Source organism: Hyaena hyaena, unplaced genomic scaffold, assembly GCF_003009895.1.
Source record: "Hyaena hyaena isolate Hyena2069 unplaced genomic scaffold, ASM300989v1 scaffold_115, whole genome shotgun sequence".
Lineage (NCBI taxonomy): Eukaryota > Metazoa > Chordata > Mammalia > Carnivora > Hyaenidae > Hyaena > Hyaena hyaena.
Window position 1 is genome coordinate 1,816,352 of NW_024080747.1, and position 23,280 is coordinate 1,839,631.

The window sequence follows — 23,280 nt, forward strand, 5'->3', positions numbered from 1 at the left end:
TTACATTTACCTCTGGTTTACGGAGTGCAAACCAATATTTGAAGGGCTGAACTCTTCTCTTTTTTAAAATCTTTCATTGGAATCACAGGCTAGGAGGACCTATAAATTAGAAGTAAAAGTAATTTTTATATCAGTTAACTATAGCACTCACCTGAGACAACAGATTATTATCTATAAATACTTTTGCTGTTTTTCTGCCTTGAATATTACCTCAATTGGACTTACACAATAATGCCCTGGTTCACAACATGAAATATCACATTAAAATCATCTGGAGAGCTTCGAAAATTATATAAATGCCTTCCCTCACCCCACGTCCCTACTGCACACACATCCAAAAAAAATTCTGATTTAATTTGTCTCAAGTAGAATCTCTATGTCAGTATTTTGAAAACGCTTACCAGGTGATTCTAGCCAGCAGCCTGAGTTGAAAAGCACTGCTATAGACTAAGATGGTCAAAATGAAAAAGATTTCATGATGCAGTTGTTCAGCCATCTCTTAGGGTCCTCGAAGGCCAATCTACCCCTACCCACCCAGAGCCAGACCTAGTGGTAGGCACATGACCTAGTTTAGAGTAATCCAGAGCATAGCGGAGCCCTCTCTGAGAAGCGTCTGCCAATCAATGGGAATGGATTAAAAAAATATTTTTCTGGTACTGGTTGTAGGTTCAATAACTGGGGTCTTACAAATCAAACTGACAAGAGGCAAATTAACAAGAAAAAAAATTCAGAAGTTCATTAATGTATGCATTGCACACAACTCAGTGATGAATAACTCAAACAAGGTAGAAACTGGGCTTATACTTCATCTTAACAAAAGAAAAATAAATTTGTAGAGAAGTGACAAGACAAAGGAAAAGAGTTTTAGGCTTGCAAGAGCAGCAAACTGTGGGAAGGTAAACACACCGGGAACACTAAGAAAATAAAGGCTAGTTAATAAGGTTTGTTATATAGATTCTTCAGGTGCCATCTCTGGGCAGGTAACAGTCTAGAATTGTCTCCAATGATTAAGAATTGTTCTGCCCTTCCAGGTAGAGAGGGGGAACCCAGAGAGTTTTTCTGTATCTGATTTTTCTCAATTGCCTTTAGCTCAAAATAATCCATATGCCAGATTGGCATATTTTAGGGTGGCATACTTTGAATCCTTTCAGAAGGATCAGAAGGAAGTCCTCTTTTCTGACACAAGCTATAGCGACAATGTAAGGAATGGCTTATGGTATCTTTACTACTACATGGAGGAATTTTTCACCAGTCAGAGAGAAATGATGCTAACCTAACATACAAAGAGAATCTAGAGATTGAGAATCAGTTCAGATTTCCATTCAATAAATATCTATGATATGTGTTGGCTGGTGACAGATGACTGATATTGAGCTCCTGGATCTATCACTAGAGTGTCTATTAGAAGTTCTATAGTACTGGCTTAAGCTATTTAATTCCATTTTGAGTTGGGTTTCTATTGCTTGTAACCAAAAGCATCCTGAAAAATATAAAAATCATTTAACATATTTATAATATCAGAACCAATTTTTGAAGTCATAGAATAGCTTACTCCTTCCCAACTCCTGTTCTTCTGTGGCTTTAAAATCTTGTGTGTGTGTGTGTGTGTGTGTGTGTGTGTGTGTGTGTGTGTGAAATATAACATATGCAGAAAAGTATACAAAATACTGTGTGTAACCACCTCCCAAGTCAAGAAATAGAATTTAATTAGCAACCCAGATGCTCTTTTGTACTATCTTCTCATCATCAATTCCTGTGTACCCATTGAACCATTGTTCTCTGACTTTTCCTTACATTTCCTTATAGGCTTACCACTTCAGTGTAGATGTCTAAAATACAAAATTTTGCCTGTTTTTGAATTTTATATGATGGGAACTACACAGTGTTCATGTTTGGCTTCTCTCAATATTACATTGGTGAAACCTATCAATGTTCCTGCATATAGCCGTAGCTAATTCATTTTCATTGCTGTATCCTATTATATGACTCTGTGACAAGTTATTTATTTAGTCTATTGATAAATATGTGAATTGTTTCTAGTTTTTGGCTACTCTGAATAGTGCTGCTGTGGACATGCGTCTACATATCTCTTCATACACTTCAGCAAGCATTTCTGTGGGGTACATACTTAGCAGGAGTATCACAGATTATCGAATATAATTATGGTCAACTTGGAAAAATACTGTCAACCTGGTTTCCAAAGTGGGTATAACAATCTATATTCCTTCCAGCAATGGAAAGGAATTCCTTTTGCTCTATATCCTCATTAAGACTTGATAGCTGTCTTCTTAATGTTTATTTGAGAGAGAGAGAGAGAGAGAGAGAGAGAGAAAGCATGAGCAGAGGAGGGGCATAGAGAGAGGAAGACACAGAATCCGAGGCAGGTTCATGCTCCAAGCTATCAGTACAGAGCCTGACATGGGGCTTGAACTCACCAACTGTGAGATCATGACCCAAGTCGAAGTCAGACACTTAAGTGACTGAGCCAACCTGGTGCCAATGTTAGCTGCCTTCTTAAGTGTGTCTATCTAGATAGGTGTATAGGAATTTCATTTTGATTTTAATCAACATTAACATGATGACCAAGATTTCTCGGTAGTTTACTGGCTATTTGGATACCTCTTTTTTCAAGTCTTTTGTCCACTCTTCTATTGTGTTGTTTTGGCATTTTCATAGTGATTTGAAGGGAGATCCTCTATGTGCCTGAATAAAAGCATTGCAAATATGTTCTCTCAATTTGTCTTGGCTTTACACTTTCTTAATGGTATATTTCGATGAGCAGAAGCTCTCAATTTTGATGTAGTCTTACCAAACTTTGACTTTACAATTAATGTTTTTTGTGTCATGTTTAAAATGTCATTCCCTATCACAAGTTTAGAAAAATATTCTCCTTTGTTATCTTCTGGAAGAATTGTTATGGCTCTAATATCCAACTAAGTTGATTTTTGTGTAAAATGTTTGAAAAGGATCATTTATCTTTTCCATGTGGAAATTCATTTGTGAAGAACCATACAATGAGAAGATACTTCCTCCACTCTAGCACAGCGGCATTTTTTTTTTTTTTTTTTTGTAAATCATGTGTATGTGTGTGTGTGTGTGTGTTTGGGATTTCTATTTTATAAGTCTATTTTGTGCTAATACATCATAGGCTTAATTACAATAACATTCTAATAAGTCAAAATATCTATTCAGATAAGTTTTTCCACCTTGTTCTTTATGTGTATTTTGGCCATTCTTAAACATTTGCATTTCCATGTTATTTTAGAATCACCTTGTCACTTGTGCTGGCTGATCCCCACTTAAGTATCCCATATAACAAAGCTGGTTAGGATTCTTATTGGAATTATACTGAATCAAGAGACCAATTAAGGAAGAATTATCTTCTTCATAATATTGTAGTCTTTCAATCTATGGGCAAAATATAGCCTTCTGTTTCTTTAGGACTTCTTTGAGGTCTCTAATAAAGCCTGATAGCTTCTCGCATGGTAGGCTTGCATGTCTTTAGTTAGATCTAATCCATGGTTCTTTTTAATGCTGTTTTAAATAGTAATATTTTTTTCTGATTTTTTACCAGTATATAGAAATGTAGTTGATTTTTGCATATTGAGTGTATATCTAACAAACTTGCCAAGCTCACCTTTTTATTTCTAATACTATAACTGTAGATCCTCTTGGATTTTCTATAATCACATGCATTCTGACTATGAACAATGACAGTTTTAGTTCTTCCTTTCAGGTATTATTTTATTCATTCATTTTATTTACTGTTTTACTGGCTAGAATCCCTATACAATGTTGAATAAAAGTGTTCAACATAATAACATTCAATTTAATATAATAAAAGTATGTGATATTCTTGTTTCTTATCTGAGAAGGGAAGCATTCCATATTTTAGGTACAAATATAAATACACTGCTTAATGAAGGTTTTTTACAAATATTTTGTCATGAAAAAAACTTCCTTCTACTTCTAGTTTACAAAATGTTTTATTCACAAATAGATGTTGAACTTTTCTGCACCTATCGAATTATGATACAATTAACTATTCTCCTTTATTCTGTTAATCTGGTTATTAATATTGCATTTCTAATATTAATTCAAGGTTTAATTCATGAAATAGACCCAATTTGGTCATCATGCATAAAGTTTTGCATTAATATTGTATATTATCTATGTGTGAGGTGGGCTTTTTAATTTCCTTTCTTATTATCTGCTAGTAAGGTATGAGTATCAAGATTAGTCTGGCCTCAGAAAACAAGTGGATGTTTACTCTTTTTGTCTTCTCTGAATGATCTTGTGTAATATTGGCATATTACATTGGCATATTCTACTTTGGTAGAAGCCTAGCCCTAGAATTTTCCTGTCAATGTGGTGATCTAGTGTGAAATTGGCTAATCTTGTTCAAATCTTCTACATTCCAGCTGAGCACACATATACACACTTTTTAAATTTGTTTGTTCTGTTACTGAGAGAGGTGTGTAAAAATCTATTATTTTGAATTTTAGTTCTTTAGTTAACATAAATTTATGCTTTATATATTTTGATGCTATACATTTATACATAAATATTTTTATATCTTCATGATGGATTAAAATATTTATTATTAGGAAGCATACATGTTATTTCTAATAATGCCTTTTACCTTGAAGTGTTCCTTCTCTGGTATTTATATCACTACCTTAGCATCCTTTTGGTCAGTGTTTGCATATATTGTTTTAGTTTTTTTGCATCCTCACATTTTTAAATATCATGCTTGTAAACAGTACAACATTTAGTTTATCTTTTAATGAAGTACTTAGCTCTTTTACATTTAATGCAGTTAATGATATATTTTTTATTTAAAACCACCTTATGTAGTGCTTTCTATTTATCTTGTATCTCCTTTCAGTCGTCATTTGGGTTTTTTATTTCATTTTGCCCTCTATATTATCCTGAAGGTTATATACTTTTACTATTTTTTAAACAACTTTCCTAATGATTCAAACTCGTATAATTGACTTATCAAAATCTACTGTTATTTAAGGGATTCACCCTCTTCACAGACAAGGCAAAGTTTTAGAAAACTCACTTAACACCTGACTTATATGCCATTCTTGCAGGTATTTTAATTGTCTCTATGTTTCACCCAAGACATTATTATTATTGCTTTATACTGTCAGTATTCTTTTATATTCCTTTCCCCCGTATTTGCCACTTTGTCTTTCTTTCCTTCCTGCATCTTCAACCTTCTGAAATTGTTTTACATATATCTAAGGAACTCTTTTTAGTATTTCCTTTAATTCAAGTCTGATAATGAATTGTTTGTATGAAAATGTCATTTTGAAAGGATGTTTTCATTGGATATATAACTCTAATTTGGTAGTAATCTTCTATCAACACTTTGAAAATGGTATTCCATTGTTTTCTGGCTTATTATTAAGATGTCAGCTCTTGGAAACCAGATGAACGCTTGTTCCAAAAAATAAACATAGAATTACATTTGACCCAGCAATTACACTCCTAGGTATACACCCAAGAGAACTGAAAGCAGGTACTCAAACAGATACTTGCACGTCACTGTTTCGAGTAGAATCATTCATAACACCAAATGTGATATATACATACAATGAGATATTATACACTCATGAAAATTAATGATGTTCTAATATAGGCTACAGCCTGACAGACCCTGAAAATGTGCTAAGTAAAAATAAGCCAGTCAGAGAAGGACAAATATGGTACAATTCCATTTATATGGAATATCTGTAATGGGCAAATTTATAAAGACAGAAAGTACAACAGACATTACGAGGGTTGCAGGGAGAAGAAAAGAATTACTTTTTTAATCGGTACATAGCTTTAGTTTGAGATGATGAAAAGATCTGCAAATGGAAAGTAGTAATGGTTGCACCCCATTCTGAATGTCATTAACACTACTGCATTGCAGACTTAAAAACAGTTAAAATGCGGGGCGCCTGGGTGGCTTAGTCAGTTAAGCGTCCGACTCACTTAGGTCATGATCTCACGGTTCGTGGGTTCGGGCCCTGTGCTGACTGCAAGCTCAGAGCCTGGAGCCTATTTCAGTCTGTGACTCCCTCTCTCTCTGACCCTCCCCTGCTCACGCTCTCTCTCCCCCCTAAAAATAAATAAAAATATTTAAAAAAAATATTTAATCTTTTACCCTCATGAAAAGTAGTAAGCATAATTGGATAAATAAGAGCATGTGTCTGGTAACATCAATATGTAAAAGTCCCTGTGTAACTTCTATTTTTACTGCTTTTTTATAATACATTTATTTTTTTATCTCTGTTGTCTTGCTTCATCATACAAAATTGTCTGTAGAAACAATTGAGGCCTAGGATGCTGTTATCTTCCTCAAGACATTTACAGTGAGTTACTCCAAGTTCCTGGGAATACTGGCAATCCAGGATCGCCTCCAATCACAGACAGAGGATTTCAAGCTGGTGGTAGTCCCTGAAAATGCTGGTCTCCTTTCTGGTTCTCCTTTTCTTTAAAACTATAATTCTTGGTTATCAACTTGATAATTAACAAGTAGTTTACCACCATCTCTGTTTGATGGGGGCCTTAGATTCCAATCTCTATGCCTTTAAGTGCTTCCTCTAGGCTGTAAAACCATGGGCCAGCCACTTCATTTCCATCCCTAGCAGAAAAGCAACCCCATTGACTGACCATTTCCCTAGTCTCATCCCTCCCTGAGATCCTTGCTTGATAATTCATTATTATTTTGTTAACTTTGAGATGTCCACGTGCCTTTTTTTTCCTTCAATAACTTTTTAAGTTATTCTAGAAGGAAAGTTGATTAAAACTGTCCAACATATCAATACTAAATGATCAATTTAGATGCAATGTTTCATATTCTTTGAGAAATTCTGTTCACATAAAACTTACAAAGAACCTTGTGAGTAAAAGTATGACTGCATTTAGATGAATAAATTACCGATTTTTAGAGTAAGCCCTCCCAAAAATTCAATGTAAATTTTTACTGTGAGCAGGACAAGTTGCTGGTCACCTACTGTCAGAATCAAATAAATCAAAGCTGTTTGGCTTACAAACCAAGATTTCTTACTGATTTCCAAGAGTGAGACTGAAGATGAAAATGTTCCCGAAAAACCACTTAGGAAAATACTTTTTCTTTTTACTACCTAATTAATTTTGCATATTTTATTTCCCAGCAGATATGCAGCAGCACAAGCTTCATTTTATTATCAACTATTAAAAAAGCGTGTGAAGAGCAACCCGTAATCATTTTGAGAAAGTTTCTGGGGGATTTGGTAGGAAAGCAGAAGAGCGATTTAATCCTGTGTTCTATACCAGAGGCCTATCAGGGCTCTACATCAGCAGCATATGGACCGTTGGTGAGATCAAGTCCAAAGAGTGTTTTGGTATGGCCTGCAAGCTATGAATGGTTTTTGTATTTGTAAAGGGCCATGCGCACACACACACACAAAATCAAAGAAGCACAGGTAACATATCATACATTATCTAACTCTTTACACAAAAAGTTTGCTGATCCCTCTTTTATATCATCTTGTCAAAAACAGTGAAGGTTCTGAGAATACTATTTGCAAGCTAACAATTTAGCCTGGTATAGTTTCATGGATGGTGGCAGAGGACATGAGACTCTAGGGTCAGAAACAAAAGACTTTATTTTTCACAGTAATAGCAGTCACGAGATAATCAGCATTTGCATCAGTTCCCTAAGCCTCAATTCCCACAGGGCAACATGAAGAGAGCCAGGTAAAACCTGCACACACAGTGGCTATGTTACAAGAGAGGAATTCAGGGAACTTGAGCTTAAGGAACCTGAACCTTCTATAATGGGAGGTTGAGCATGCTTGCTCTTTACTCCCAAGGAGACATTATCTGAATCTTCAAAGGCTGGTTGCTATACAAGCGTTCAAGAAAAAAAGAGTCTGGAACAAAGGCAGTTAATGTCTCTGCTTGCAAGATATCTAGAAACACAAGAGATCTATGGAGAATGGTCTTCCAATAAATCTAAACTTGTTATCTATAGCTACCACCTTCAGCATGTTATGATACCTTTATCATTCCAAAAATTGACCTTAATCAAAAAAGTGTTAAAGTATTTTCAGTATTCTCTTAAAAACCAGAGGAAATAATCTACGTAGAGATTTCTAAAAGCAGTTGAAAACCCTAACATTAAAAAAACAAAACCCTATTTTTAGCTACCTTGAAATTTCAGAGAGTCAAAAAGGTTTATTTCTGATAGGGTCCAGGACACTGATAAATTACTCTATATTTTCCCTTTAACTAATTTCTTAATTGACTCCTATATTTTCTTTAGTGGAGGCACAATTTAGTGTTCAGCTTTTAGTACTACAGTCCAAAATGTTTTTTTTAAGTTATCTGAAAATTTAATGAGAAATATACATTAAATTTTTTTAAATGTTTATTCATTTTTGAGAGACCGGGAGAGAGAGAATATGAGCAGGGGAGGGGCAGAGAGAGAGGCAGACACAGAATCCGAAGCAGGCTCCAGTCTCCAGGCTGTCAGCACAGAGCCTGATGCAGGGCACAAAGTCACAAACCGAGAGATCATGAGCTGAGCCAAAGTTGGAGGCTTAACTGACTGAGCTATCCAGGTGCCCCAAGAAATAAACATTTTAGACAAGAAATGTAAACATGTTAGGGACATTTTTAATGTATGATCTAACCTGTATTATAGTTTTATTTAACTTCTTTAAGTGGAGCCAAATAAAAAAAATTCTCACATAGTTAAGTAAAAATTAAGATGCAGTTAAAAAAATAGTAAGATAAAGTTTTACGAGGCTATAAACCAAATAACATTCAGTTAAATATTTAACATGCTGTTTTTATTGAAAACAACAAGCTTTGTGAAACTAGTAAGCTTTTAGAAAATCTGAGTCATCTATAATGTCGTATCCGGGATAGTTACAATTCCCTGAGTCCAATGTGAAATTTTTTTAACCCCCAAAACTCAAAGTATGAGGTGTAATCTAAACTAGCCTGATGTTTCTATTATATAGGCCTGGGCTTAAGAACTGTGGAGAAAGCAAGATTAGTTTGAGACAACATAGATTCTTGTGTTTCCAACTAGAAGGAACTATCTAGTGGCTTTAAGTTCCCAGCCTACTAAACAAAAACCAAAGGTAAGATTTGATGTTATATTAGCTTATTTTACACAGTAATTTATAGGAAGCTTAAAAATATATATGAAACAAGAATGTAAACTAAAAAAGTTTTGCACAATGTGTTGCTACTCACTACTTATAAGTGTTCCTATTTAGACTTGTTCAGTCTCTTATTTAAAAATTTTTTTACTGCTTATTTATGAGACAGAGAGAGAGAGCAGGGGAGAGGGATACACAGAATCTAAAGTAGGCTCCAGGCTCCGAGGTATCAGCAGAGAGCCCAATGTGGGGCTTGAACTCAAAAACCGTGAGATGACCTGAGCCAAAGTCGGATGCTTAACCGACTGAGTCACCGAGGGGCCTCAGTCTCTTACTTTAATTTGGATTGAACTACAAGTCATTTTAGCTTGGAACTAAGTCTGAGCTAGGTTCACAGGATAATTTCCATATGGGCAAATAACTCATTTGGATGTCCTTAAGTGTAATGAGAGTCTTTATCTAGTATCTTTCAAATATTCTATTAAAATATCTATTATAGGTTTTCTAAGGCAAACATAAACTCAATGTAAGTCAATTTCATTTTTTATAAGCCGAAGTTTAATCATGAATAAATTGTTATTAGAGATGCTTAAATTCCTGACAGCATTTGATACAGTGTTTCAGATGAAGTGAGGACATGTAAATTGAAGGAAGGTTGGAGAGAAGGTATTTTCTAACTTCTTAGGGTACATACTTCGTGTCTGGTAATATGCTGTCTTTTATTAATTGCACTTTCTTATCCATCGACTTTTAGGACCACTGAAGGAAGAAGGAAATAGTAGTCATTTAAATGTTAAACAGATTTTTGCTTAAATTAGATTCATCATATTCATGATCAATGGTAGTTCCTAATTAGAAGTTCACATATACATGTCTTTGAAAAAAAAAAAGAAAAAAGGGTGAGTTATTTTTATATATATTCACAAGCAAATGACAACATATGAAATAGGCTTGTAGGCAATTTGCAAGTTATGTACAACCTGAAAATATAAAGAAGATTAAAACTTATGTACAAAAAATTAGAAACAGTGTAAAAATTAATCACAAAAATAGTAAAAGTATTTGCAACACATAATAGACAAAAATGTTAATATCTTTAATTGGTAAAAAGTTTCACAAATCACTAAGGGAAAATATGCAACTACCCAAAAGAAAAATAGGCAAAGGATATTAACATGCAGTTGACAGAAAGACAAACGGAATCATATTCAACTTCACTCATAATTAAATAATTGCAAACCAAAACAAATTATATTTTCAACTATCTGAACAGCAAACATAAAGTATCCTGGGGCGCCTGGGTGGCTGAGTCAGTTAAGCATATGACTTCGGCTCAGGTCATAATCCCACAATTTGTGGAATCAAACCCCGCAATGTGCTCTGTGCTGACAGTTCAGAGCCTGGAGCCCACTTCAGATTCTGTGTATCCATCTCTCTCTGTCCCTCCCCAACTTGCCCTATTTTGCTCTCTCAATATTCTAATAATATACAATGCTGACAATAATCATTGATTAAAAAGTAAATTGATACAGCTTTTTGGAGGGCAATTTTGCAGTATCTAGCAAAACTTAAAATGCTTATATACTCTGAACCACAATTCTACAATTAGAAATGTATTCAATGAATAAACTCTGAAATATTATGAAGTATATATTTCAATGAATTTACAGATCCATCACTGGTAATAATAAAAACTTGGACATGCCCTAAATATCCATCAATTAGTCTGCCTGGTTAAATAAATTATCATATACCCAATCAATGCAGTATCATTACATTATTAATAATATATTAATATAAAATACTATATATGACATATATTTTTAATTATATATTAATAAGTATCATTCACAATGAGGTACCTTTTTAAACAAATAATTGGGGAAAAAACAGGCTTCCATCTTTTCTAGATGGTATTTTAACTTTTATAATAAAATACAATACCGTAAAGTTTTTTTCCTCACTCAAAAAACTTTCAGCAAATATCTGAAGAGAGAATAAAAACCTTAAAAATAATACCACTCTTGGTACAACCACTTCACTTGACAACAGTTTGTCATCCATGGTGAGCAATCAAAGGTAGAGAACATATCCTGTGAACCAGCAATATCCTCCTAAATACAGACCCTACAAAAACTAAGACAATTATTTACCATGACCTGTATAGTAAAATGTTCACAGCAGCAAAGTTCACAACAGCAAAAACAAAAACTAACCTGGAAACCACCAAAACAATCATTAACAGGAGAATGGCTCTATCAATTGTGGTATATCCATCCAAGTAATACTATAATGCTGTGAAAATAAATGCACTACAACACATACATGAATCACCTGCACAAACATATGCTGAAATGAAGCAAGACACAAAAACCCCCCTGCAGTATGAAGCCATTTATATTCTATTTAGAGCTGTATATGTATATAAAAAAAACAAAAACAAAAACGAAGAAATGACTCCCAGACTATCTGGGAGTAGGACAAAAGGCTTGTGAGCTGGAATGGGCATACTTGGGGACTTCTAAAAAATGGGCAATGTTAAGTTTCATGACTTAGATGGTGACTTACACAGATATTTGCTTTGTAATTTTTATCAATATATATATATATATATATAAGTCTTAAACACTTCCCCATATATGTGTTATATTTCATAATAAAAACTGCAAAAATAAAGCATTCAAAACCATTCTGTATCAAAACCATGGTTCACACAGACCAATAATGATTCCAAAGGATATTTTATGCTAGGTGCCAAGGAGTCAAATGCTTGTAGAATGAATCTAAGGTTCAGGCATTTATAACCCTAAAACAAAGTACAGAGAGACTGAATATAAAACGGTGTTCAAACCATCACAATAAAAATCAGTACCAATACTAAGAATAGACTCCATATTTAGATGAGAAGATAGAATTTGATTCCTTCTTCATTACTAGATCTTTAATATTCATTTCTAAATCAGATATAGGTCATTCCTTTTCAAGATACTGTATTTCCTGATGAATTTACTTCATAAATTGCAAATCCACTTAAACAATCATAATAATGTGTCTTTCCGGGGTATCTGGGTGGCTCAGTCAGCTGAGTGTGTCTGACTTTGGATTTCTGCTCAGGTCATGATCTCACAATTCATGGGTTTGAGTCTGGCTCCATGCTCAGTGTGGAGCCTGCTTGGGATTCTCTCTCTCACCGTTCTCTCCGCCTCTCCTCTGCTCTCTCCAAATAAATAAATAAACTTTATAAAAATATATAATAATATATCCTTCCTTTCACTATTGCTCATATTCAGCTAAACTCCATAGAAAGAATCTGAGAGCTGAACAGAACTACATGAAGTATGTCTAGAGACTTATGAAACTCATCTGGTTAAAAAACACTTATCTTTTCAACTCACATCACATTCAAGTACGTGGTGGTAGAAATGGTGGAAGAGGAGGAAAAAAAGATTTGAAATGCTATGGCATGCGCATGTGTGCACACACATACCATTTCATAAGGAGAAAACCGCTTCAAAATGTTAGCTCTGTGTTAATTTTGACGATGTTTCTAGGTACATTTCTAGTTCCATGTTCAATATAACTACCATTTTAATACTAGTTTTAAGATGTTTTATAACCCTTTAAAATGCATGTTTCTCCCCACTGGCAGGACTCATCATAGAAAACACCAGAACACCACGGGTTTTGGCTGGTCACACAAATGCTGAGTAAAAGATATTTCCCAACCTGCATAGTGAAGTGCCTAGATCTTGGTCAATAGAATGCAAGCGTGTGTGTGTGTGTGTGTGTGTGTGTGTGTGTGTGTGTGTGTGCGCGCGCGCGCGCCTATGCCTGTGTGATGCTAAGAAGTTGCCTGTTATCCACTCTCTAGCTTCCACTGACTGGAAAGTAGCAACAAGTGAAGCAAATGACTCTGACCCAGAGGTGAGAGCCTCCTTCCGGGTAAGAATGGCAGAGCTGTCTGGCAAGCTTGAGACATATCATTTCTGGATTGCTGAGTAAAAGATATATATCCATCTTATTTAAACACTGAAATTTGAGGATACTATTAAAGTTGATTCTAACATAAGAGACTAAGTATTTAAGTTAAATTATTTGTAGAAAATTGTTAAATCATTGCTTCATACTAAAGCACAAATAAATGTTTAAGAGTTAGGGGATTAAAAATAAAACCATAAATTGAAACACATATATGTATTAATTTTATGTACATGATGGCAAACACCTGTGTAAACATTACATAAAAGGCAAAAAGCACAAAGAAAACAGTTGAGATACTTGACGGCAATACATTTTTTAAATAATTAGGTGTCAACACTATATGAACAAAACTATAATGCAACTGACAAATGAAAGAGAACCAATTTAGTGTAAGGTTTATGCATGTGATACATAAAAAGCTCTTAAAATCAATCAGTAAAAGACATCAGTAAAACGGCAAAGAACGTTGTATAAACACCGATTCTTGGTTGCAAATCACTGGAATCAACTATGGTTAACTTAGAGTCAATTACTAGGAAATATGGTAAGTCTATAAGGAAGGACCAGATTCAGAAAGAACAACAGAAGTAGTTTCAGAGGGTTTTGGCAGCATGAACTACTATGCAGTTTTCGCTGAATGTCGCCACTGGATTGAATGGGCAGGTCTCTGGAAGCAGGCAGAAGTGGAAGATGGCATAGAGAAGGTTGGCTGGGAAGTGCTCTCAGGAAATACTCCCTTAATGAAATGGGTAACACAGGACTGGGCAGAGGGAGAAGCAGACCCACAGTGAGGATGCAGCTGAAGCGTCAGATTATCCTACAGGCTGCTCATTCGGGTCCCAAATAGAAGCAGTGGCCTTAAAACTGTCCCTTTAGCTAGTCCTGCCTTGAACTTTGGACTGTTCCCAGGCAAGGTAGTTCTCTCCTGAGGGAGGCACTGAGGTATGAGTAGGTAATAGTCCTAGCAACTGGACTTATTTTCTGACTTTGCATCATTCAAAAGTCAAAACTCTTGGGAGAGCCAGATGGTACATTTGTTAATGTGCTCACAATTTGGCTGGGGTAGGCATGGTCGTTGAATATTATATCCTTCAAAACTGCACCGAGCAGTCATTCCCATACCCCACCAAAAATATCTGTATGCTGTTACCACAGAAATGCAGAATGGAAGCCAGACTTCCAGGATACATCAACAGTCTACCAGAGATATCAACAGGCACTTCAGATATACATATTTATAAACTTTAAAAACTTCACCCTCACCAGCAATCAATGATCTGAAAATTTTGCTAATCAGATTGACAAAGATAAGAAGATCCTTCTCAGAATTTGTAAAGGTAGATGAGAGACAGGCACTCAAGTACAATGCTGATAGAAAAATGCATTGATAAGAGCTTCGGAAAATCAATTTTGCAACGTATGCCAAAAGTTTAAAAAATACACACAGCTTGCAATTTCACTTCTAGGAATTTATCCTAAGAAATAATAATAAATTATGAAGAAAGACATGTGCACAAAGCAACTCAGCATTGTTATATTTATAGAGGAAGTAAACATTCAAAAATAGTATAGATTCAGTAAATTATGATAAATCCAAATGAAGCAATATTATGAAGCCATTAGGAATAATACAGTTGCAAGATATTTATACACACAGAAAGATGTTCATATCATTGGTATGTTTTAAAAATTACAACAGACATAAAAATTGTTTAAAACCAAAAGGTAAATGTTATATTAGGGTGATACATTACAAGTATATTTCTCTTTTATATTTTCGATGACTTCTATATTAAACATATATTACTTTTATAATTAGAAAAATATCTAATTAATGTACCTCATATATATGAAATTTTTAATTTATGTTCCAGAATTTCATGTCTTTGGAAACTGGTGGGAATAGAAGTATACTTTTAGTTAAAATTTCTTAAAAAACTAAAAATAGTTTCTGACCAATCAAAAGAGCTGACATTTGGGGCCAGATCTAAAGTCTGATGTGAAAGCCTAGTTTCAAGTAAAAACAATTACTTCAACTGTAATAATCTGTCTTTACGTTTACAATCGTCAGTTGTTGTTGTTTTTTAAATTGGAATATTGAACCTAATAGTTTTGACACACATTTAAAGGAAGATTAAATTACTTGGAAAGGGCCCAGAGAAAAGTAATGAAATTAATTATGTACTCAGTTATTGGGCTCTATAATGACATATAAGAGGAAATCATTTAGAAAATAAAACAGAAAGTAATCTTACATTTCATGGGTTACCATAAGCTGTGAAGAATAGGACAAGAGGCAAAGAGTCTTATTTATTAGAAAAATAATTTAGTTTAGTCATTAGGAAGAATGTCCTATTCTTAAATATTTGAGTATTATATGTCTAATACTATGGCTGTAAGAACTTACAATCATTATAATATGTTACTAAGGAAAAATACATTTTTGGGGGCGCGTCTGGCTGGTTCAGTCAGTGGAGCATGTGACCTTGATTGCAAGGTTGTCAGTTCAAGCCCCATGTTGGGTTGTAGATTCCTTAAAATTTTTTTTAAAAAGGTGTTTTTGCGTGTGTGTGCATGAATGGTAGAATAATTATTTTACTTTTCAAAGTAGTGGCTTGCTATATAATCCTTAAGATCCCTTCCATGATTTTTTAAAAAGATTTTTTATCATTCATTTATTTTGAGTGGGGCGAGGGGTAGTGGGGAGGGCAGGAGAGAGAGAGAATTTTAGTCAGGCTCCACACCCAGCTCAGAAGCTGATCTGGGGCTCAGTCTCATCATTGTGAGATCATGACCTGAGCTGAAGTCAAGAATCCGACACTAACCTGACTGAGCCACCCAAGTGCCCTGAGATCCTTTCCATGTTTACTGTCTCCTTGGATTTGAGGCATCCTAAACAGTTATAAAAACATATCTCAACTATACTTACAGTTTTTTGAAAATGAAATGGATTAATCATTAATGAGTACAATAGAGTATAGAAAATTAGATGTTTTTCATTAAAAGTGAAGGGAATATAGATAGGGAATTTAGTTATGGGATACATTACAATATTTGACTCCATAGAGGGGAGGAGGCAATTAAACTAAATAACAAGGTTTTTTGGTTTTTTTTTTTTTTTGAGAGATAGATGGGAAGAGAGGGGGAAGGAGAGGTAGAGGGAGGAAAAGAATCTAAAGCAGGTTCTGTGCTAAGCATGGAGCCCAACATGGGGCTTGATCCCATGACCATCAGATCATGACCTGAGCCAAAATCAAGAGTCAGACATTCAACAACTGAGCCACCCAGGCACCCCTAGATGTGTAGTTTTAAAAAATGTTTATTTATTTTTGAGAGAGAGAGAGAGAGAACGAAAGCGTGCACACACACGCATAAGCGGAGGGAGGGGAGCAGAGGATCTAAACCAGGCTCTGCGAATTAACCCCAACACAGAGCTCGAACTCACAAATCGTGAGACCATGACCTGAGCCAAAGTTGGATGCTCAACTGACTGAGCCACCCAGGCAGCTCCCCCTTACCAGGTATGTATTCTTTAAGTGTTGGTGTGTTAAGCTATTAAACTCTATTTTTTTGGAAGTATAGTAAATACAGTGAATGCAGACAAAACATTACTATAGCATACTCTAGTAATATATTTAGTATTACAATGGTTTTAGTAACAAATCCTTAGTTTTAAAAGGTCTCAGTAGGAGGAAAAAATGGATTTAACGTGAATAGAGAATAAATCCTCAGTCTAGGGTGTTATTTCATCTTCCAAATAAGTGGCAGCAAAATGATACTAACAACTGCTTTAAAATTACAAACTCTGGGGGCCCCTGGGTGGCTCAGCCAGTTAAGTGCTGACTTCGGCTCAAGTCACGATCTCACAGTTCGAGAGTTCGAGCACCAAGTCAGGCTCTGTGCTGACAGCTCAGAGCCTGGAGCCTGCTTCAGATTCTGTGTCTCCCTGTCTCTCTGCCCCTGCCCCACTCATGCTCTCTCCTTCAAAAATAAATAAATGTTAAAAAATATTAAAAAATCACTTAAATGTCTCCCAAAAACAAAATTTTAAAAATAAACAGGACACATCCACCAAAAAAAAAAAAAAAAAAAAATACATTGAAAAGTTTCGACTTACTACGGTTTCTTTTTTTTTTTTAATAAAATATTTAATGTTTGTATATAGTAGGGCTTACCATGGTCTGGCAGCATTCTAAGCATCATACAGGTAGTAATTAATGTAATTTCCTAAGTCTACAAGGTAGCTACCATTATTATCCCTATTTACACAGGAGAAAACTGAGGCACAGAGGTCACACTAGCCTAAGTAGGTGCCTGCGAAGCTAAGATTCAAATTCAGTCTGGCTAAGAGCATGACTATAACCACTAAACTATTTTGTAAAAGTATTTGCTTCATATATTAGTATTTGATAACAATTTTGTACTTCAACGTTTGCAAATATTCACCACCTGCAGAGTTATAAGGATTAAAGGTCAATCAGTACAGACAGAAAATTACTTTTCCAATACAAAATTTGAGTGAAAGGGATTTCCTTGATTAGCTTTATGACAAACACATGCATTCATAGATTGGGGAATGAAAAAAGATTGAGATCAGGTTTATTTTAAATGTGTTATGGGCTTACTGCTGGGATAAGATTTAAACTCAATAAAACCCTGAGCTTTTTAGAAAAATATAACTTACAAATATAAATTTTTAAATAAGAGTGATTGGGACTTGAGTCAGAAAACAAAATTACGACATTTACAGCAGAAACAGGCTTCTCTAGGGTACCTTTTTTTTTTCCATAATAGGATAATCACTTTATTTGTCAAGAGAAATACTACTGCCCTAATCTGTATGCAGAATGACAGCCAGTAAAAAAAGGAAAACCAATAACCAGGTAGAATGTGAACACATACAGTACATCCAAGTAAAACTAACAGTTAAAAAAAAAAAAAAGCTGATTTCAAAGGCTCAGTTTTGTATCTCACATGTTCTAATAGCTACAGCTATAGCTATGAAGAGTTATAGGTCTAACATAATCTATGTCTCCTTTTATGACTTTTAGCATTTGTTAACAGAGAGCCTTAGAATAACAACCTAAGTCTCTTCTAGTCCTAAAATTCTAAGGACATTCAATACATACTAGTAAATATATTGACACATAAAATGCCACAGGCTAACTTTTTGGCAAAAGGGGAAAACGAGCAAAATGATAGGAGTACTCCATCATGGCACTTGACAAGTAGTCTGTTCTCCTCACGGTTAGTCTCTAAATTGACACACAGCAAATCTAATAAACAAATGTTGTCTTCGGACACTGTTTCTACAAGTTTCACATGCACAGTCTGATTATATCTCCTGGAACCCTTGCTCCCCACCATGCCCCTCCCAATGTGTTGGCTAGCTAATACATGTTACTAAATTCAATACATTATCACTTTTCATCATTCTCCATCTCTTGGCCCAGTTTAATGCAGCTAATCTCACTTCAAGAGTGACTTATTTGGTTTTCTTTTCAACTTTCAGGCCACTCCTCCTTGTATCTAGTCTTTACATGTTGGAATTACACAAGGCTGGACTCTCTAGGCCTGCTTTTGAACTCTATACCTATGCTGTTCAATATGGTAGCTACTAGCTCAGGGGGCTACTTAAGAAACTCAATAAAGTAAAATTAAATAGTTGCTAGGCATTTCAAGTGCTCACTGTCACATGCAGCTCATGGTTACTATGCTGGGCGGCAGTGATATAGAATATTTCTATCTGCAGAAAAGTTCTGTTGTACACTGCTGCCCTATACCATCTCCCTAAGTGATCTTGTGTCCATGGTGTCAGTTATCATCTACTTGCAGAAGATCCCCACATCTGTACTCTGTCATATAAACTTTTTCTTTGAGCCCAAGACCCATGTAGCCAAATATTTTTCTATGTGCATGTTTCTTTTTTTTTTTTTTTTTAAATATTTTTATTTATTTCTAGGAGAGAGAGAGACAGCGTGAGCAGGGGAGGGTCAGAGAGAGAGGGAGTCACAGACTGAAACAGGCTCCAGGCTCTGAGCTGGCAGTCAGCACAGAGCCCGACGCGGGGCTCGAACCCACGAATCGCGAGATCATGACCTAAGCGAAAGTCGGACGCTTAACCGACTAAGCCAACCCAGGCGCCCCTCTATGTTTCAAAAGTACCTCCACCCCAATATGCCCTAGACCAAATTTCTCATAGTCATCTCCAAACCTAGTTTTAGAATGTTCTCTTCCTCACTAATGTCACCATCATCTAACCCCAGGTAAACAAAGTTAGAAAATTCATACTTTATTCTCCTTTGATCCATTTCCAAGTCCATTGAGTTCCCTCTGAAGTATCTCTCAAACTTTTCTCCTTTGTCATCTCCCGTGCATCCTCCACAATCCACATGAGCATAGCTCGATCAGTGGAGAAACCTCCCTGAATTCAAATCTAGATTTTGGCTGTGTGACCTCGGACAAATTACTTAACCATTTTTCTCTTGACCAACTTTTTCATCTGTAAAATGGGAGTAATGCTAGGATTCTCTTCATAGTATTGTTGTAAGAATTAAATAAGATTATGAATGCAGAGTCTAGCACAGAATCTAGGACATAGGTTCCATATAAATGTTAGCTAGAGGTACTGCTATCATTTTATGCCTAGATTACTGAAGTTGTATCCTTTCTTATTCTTTCCCCTCTCTACAATCTTCTGCCACAATATAACTAGAGAGACTTCTAATTAATTTAACTCTGGTCATGTCCCCCTTGCCCTCCCTGGAAACCTCTTAATGGTTATATAGGGCCTTTAGCATAGATAGACTCATCTCTTACCACTTTTATCCCTTAATCTCCATGGTTTAACCAAACTGGCCTCAAGTTCCTTAGTCAGGCCATGTTCAGTCCATGAGGGCTTCTGTCCAAAATATTTCTCCTTTTTGAAACCCTCTCCCCACTCCTGCAACTTATCATCCTTTAGACCTCAGCTGAAAAGTCACTTCCTCCCTTCCTAAGCGCGGTCCCTCTATTTTGCATTCTCACTGTACCATGTTCTTCTCTATCCTAGAACTTCTCGGCTTGCTATTACACGTTTCTACAAGTGACTACTATTTATTACTATACATGTTGTTTACTCCAACAGACATCTCAGATCGAGCTCTTCAGATGCCTCCTATCCAAGCCTGCTCCATGCACCATCTCCTCCGTCTCAGAAAATAGTAACACTATTTTCTTTCAGTTGCTCAGACCAAAACCTTTGGATTCCCTTTCATCCTCCACATCCATCAAAAAATTCTATTGCTTCCGGAATTCGACCACTTCCCTCCCACTCCCATTTTCACTGCTACCCATTATGGTCAATGCCATAACATCACCTCCTGGATTGCTGAGTTGCCTCAAGTTTCCTTGTTTCTTTCTTTGGCCCCACCGCTTACCTGTCTGTATATTTACAAGGCAGTGATGTTGACGTCTTAAATATATGTCAAATCATGTCATTCCTCAACTCAGACACTCTAATAACTTGCCATCTGCTAGGGACTAAAGTGACCTTCCCACCCAAATCCATATGTGGAAGCCCTAATTCAACTGAGTGCATTAGAGATAGTGCCTTTTGGAAATGATTAAGATTAAATGAGGTCATAAAGGTGGAGCACTGATTAGATGAAAATGGTCCCCTTATGAGAAGAGACACCAGCATTCCCTATCCACCAAATGAGGGCACAGTGAAAAGACTGCAAGCCAGGAAGAAAGCCCTTACTAGAAGCTAGCCAAGCGGCACCCTAATCTTAGACTTTCCACCTTTCAAAATTGTAAGGAAATAAATTTCTGTTATTTAAGCCACCCAGTCTAAGGTATTGTGTCATGTCAGTCCAAACCAAATATACCATCTCACTCAAATTAAAAGCTAAAGTCCTTTCAAGAACCAAAGGGGTCCATTCTGGTCTATCATGCCTCCAACCCCTAAACTCTCTGACATATTTGCCTTTGATTGTCCCCATCCGTTAAAACAGCTTTTGTCACACTGGCCTGTACCTAATTCCATGAACATGTCAAGAATATTCTCACCTTTCAGTCTTTGCTCTTCTTCTCCTTGGAACAGCATTTTCTCAAATATACATAGCACTCCCTCATTCAAATGTCACCTTCTCAGTGGGGGCCTTCCATGACAAAATTTGCCACCTGTCTCACACACATATCCCATTCTCCTTCCTTTGCACTCACTACTAACTAGCATACTATATATTTTATCTATTTACCTTTGCCTCTGTCTCTTTTCCAAGAGACTTATGATTTCCATGAGAGAAGTGACTGTCTGCTTTGCTCACTGTCATACCCCCGAAATACAGAGCACCTCATAGTAGGTACTATTTGTTCAGCTCAATGAAAAATGAATCCCAAGAGCTACCAAATTAGCATCCTTACCACACAGATCAGCTACTAAGGCAATGCCCTTGTAGCAACTGTAACGATTAAAGGACTGCTTGATTTTTCTGGCCTCTTCTGGTTTTCTCCTACTATTACTACAGCTCAAGAAGGAACTTAAAAACCATGGGGACATGATTCAAAAGTGGTTCCTTCCTCTCTCCATTTTCAGAATAGAAATAATAAATTTAGAAGAAAAGTTGCAAAGGTCAGGTAAGAGCATAGGTATCCCAATTTCTTGAAAACTGCCTGGTTGCAACTTTCTTCACAGCATTTCCAAAGAATCCTGCGAACTGCAGGGCTCTTTGGTCATATTTTCAGGGCGCAGCAAAGTATGGTGGTATTCCCCAGAAATAAAATTTTAAAGTGCATAAACATAAATAAATAAAAGACAAGTGAGCGAAGAAAGCATTCGTTGTTAACTGCTTTTACGGGAGGGCTGTGGTCAGAATTTTGGTTATAAATAGACTCTGCCGCCAAGAAAGCTGCAAAATCACGATATTCCTCTACATTTCACAGAAGAGAGACCAGGCTTGCAGAGTAGAGGAGGGAAACAGGAATTCCTCACAACCTAAACCAAGCCGAAAGTTCCCGGTTAGCGCTCCACGGTTAGTCACCGCTCTACCATTAGTTACCGCGGTGTATTCGCTTCCGAGCCGAGCTTCCTTTTCTCTTTGGAAATGCCTCAAGTTAAGAACCATCTGGAAACGATAAGGTATCACAACTAAGCTCCCTTCTCACCTTCAAACATCACAGCTTTTAAAATAAAGGTGTCATCGAAGTGTGGACACACCCACTGCATCTCCACAGGAAAGAGTTTCTGGTTATGCAAATCTAACGCGGCCGGGCGGGGAGTCGACCGCCTCAAAGGCAGCACAGAGGAAATCCTGCCTCCCCCTAAGGCTCAGGCCTGGGGTGAGGGCCGGCAGTCGCGGCGCGCGGGAGCAGCGGGCGGACCTCGCCTGGGGGCGCCCCTCGCCCGCCGCTCCGGAAGCACCTGCGGGCCTGACGGGAAAGCCCCCGGCATCACCCACCGGAGCGAGGGGCGGCCGGCAGCTCTAGCACCGCCTCGGGTACCACACGCCTGAGGTGAAGCGGCCCTGCAGCATCTCGCGAGATCTCACCGGCTCAGCCCAAGTACTGCGAGCTCAGAATTAAAAAAAAAAAAAAATTAAAAAAAAGAGAGAGAGAGAGAGAGACATAGAGAGAAAGAAATCGGAGAGAGAGATCCTGGAGCCGCCGCTGTAGTGGCAACTGCCGCGGGAGCATCAGCAATCCGCGTGCGCCGAAGCAAGACTCGGCCTCCGCTTCGCCCGCGGGCCCGGGCGCCTTCCGCAGACTGTTCCGCCGAGGCCTGGGCTGCCGGCCCATTGACGTGCAGCCCCAGGGGCGGGGAGAGAGGGAGGCGGCCGGGGGCCCTCTCCACATCGCCGCAGAGGGGGCGGGGGAAGGAGGTGGAGGGGTGGGAGGAGGGCGACGGAAGAGGAGGTAGCGGCGCGGAGATCCCGGTGACGGCGGTGAGGAGGCGCGCCGCCGCGCCTGCTCCCTGGGCGCGCCGCTGGTGTTGCCCGCGCGGCCCGGAGCCCGGTGCGGACTGGACGGACGCGATCCTCGCTCAGGCAGCTCTCGCGTGGGGTCTCGCCGAAGCCCGGGAGGGCCGGGACGCCGAGAGAGCGTCTGCCGCGCGACACTGCGGGACCGCGGGTGGGCGGGCTGAGGGGCGGAGGAGCAGCCGACCCCG

The 23,280-nt window shown here is 37.3% G+C and overlaps 1 long non-coding RNA gene across 2 annotated transcripts in view; it reads right to left on the reverse strand.

Annotated features, from left to right (window-relative positions):
- The window catches only part of LOC120234748, a 245,290-nt gene extending 222,570 nt beyond the window's left edge, over positions 1-22,720 (reverse strand). Inside the window, exons 1-2 of one of the 2 annotated variants that reach the window (XR_005529187.1) lie at positions 22,281-22,720; positions 11-99 (exon numbers count right to left, since the gene is read on the reverse strand). This is a non-coding gene — a long non-coding RNA (uncharacterized LOC120234748). Of the gene's footprint in view, positions 1-10; positions 100-9,687; positions 9,912-22,280 lie in introns of those variants that run through there. The other variant, XR_005529188.1, reaches the window with a different exon arrangement.
- Positions 22,721-23,280: the final 560 nt, after the last annotated feature.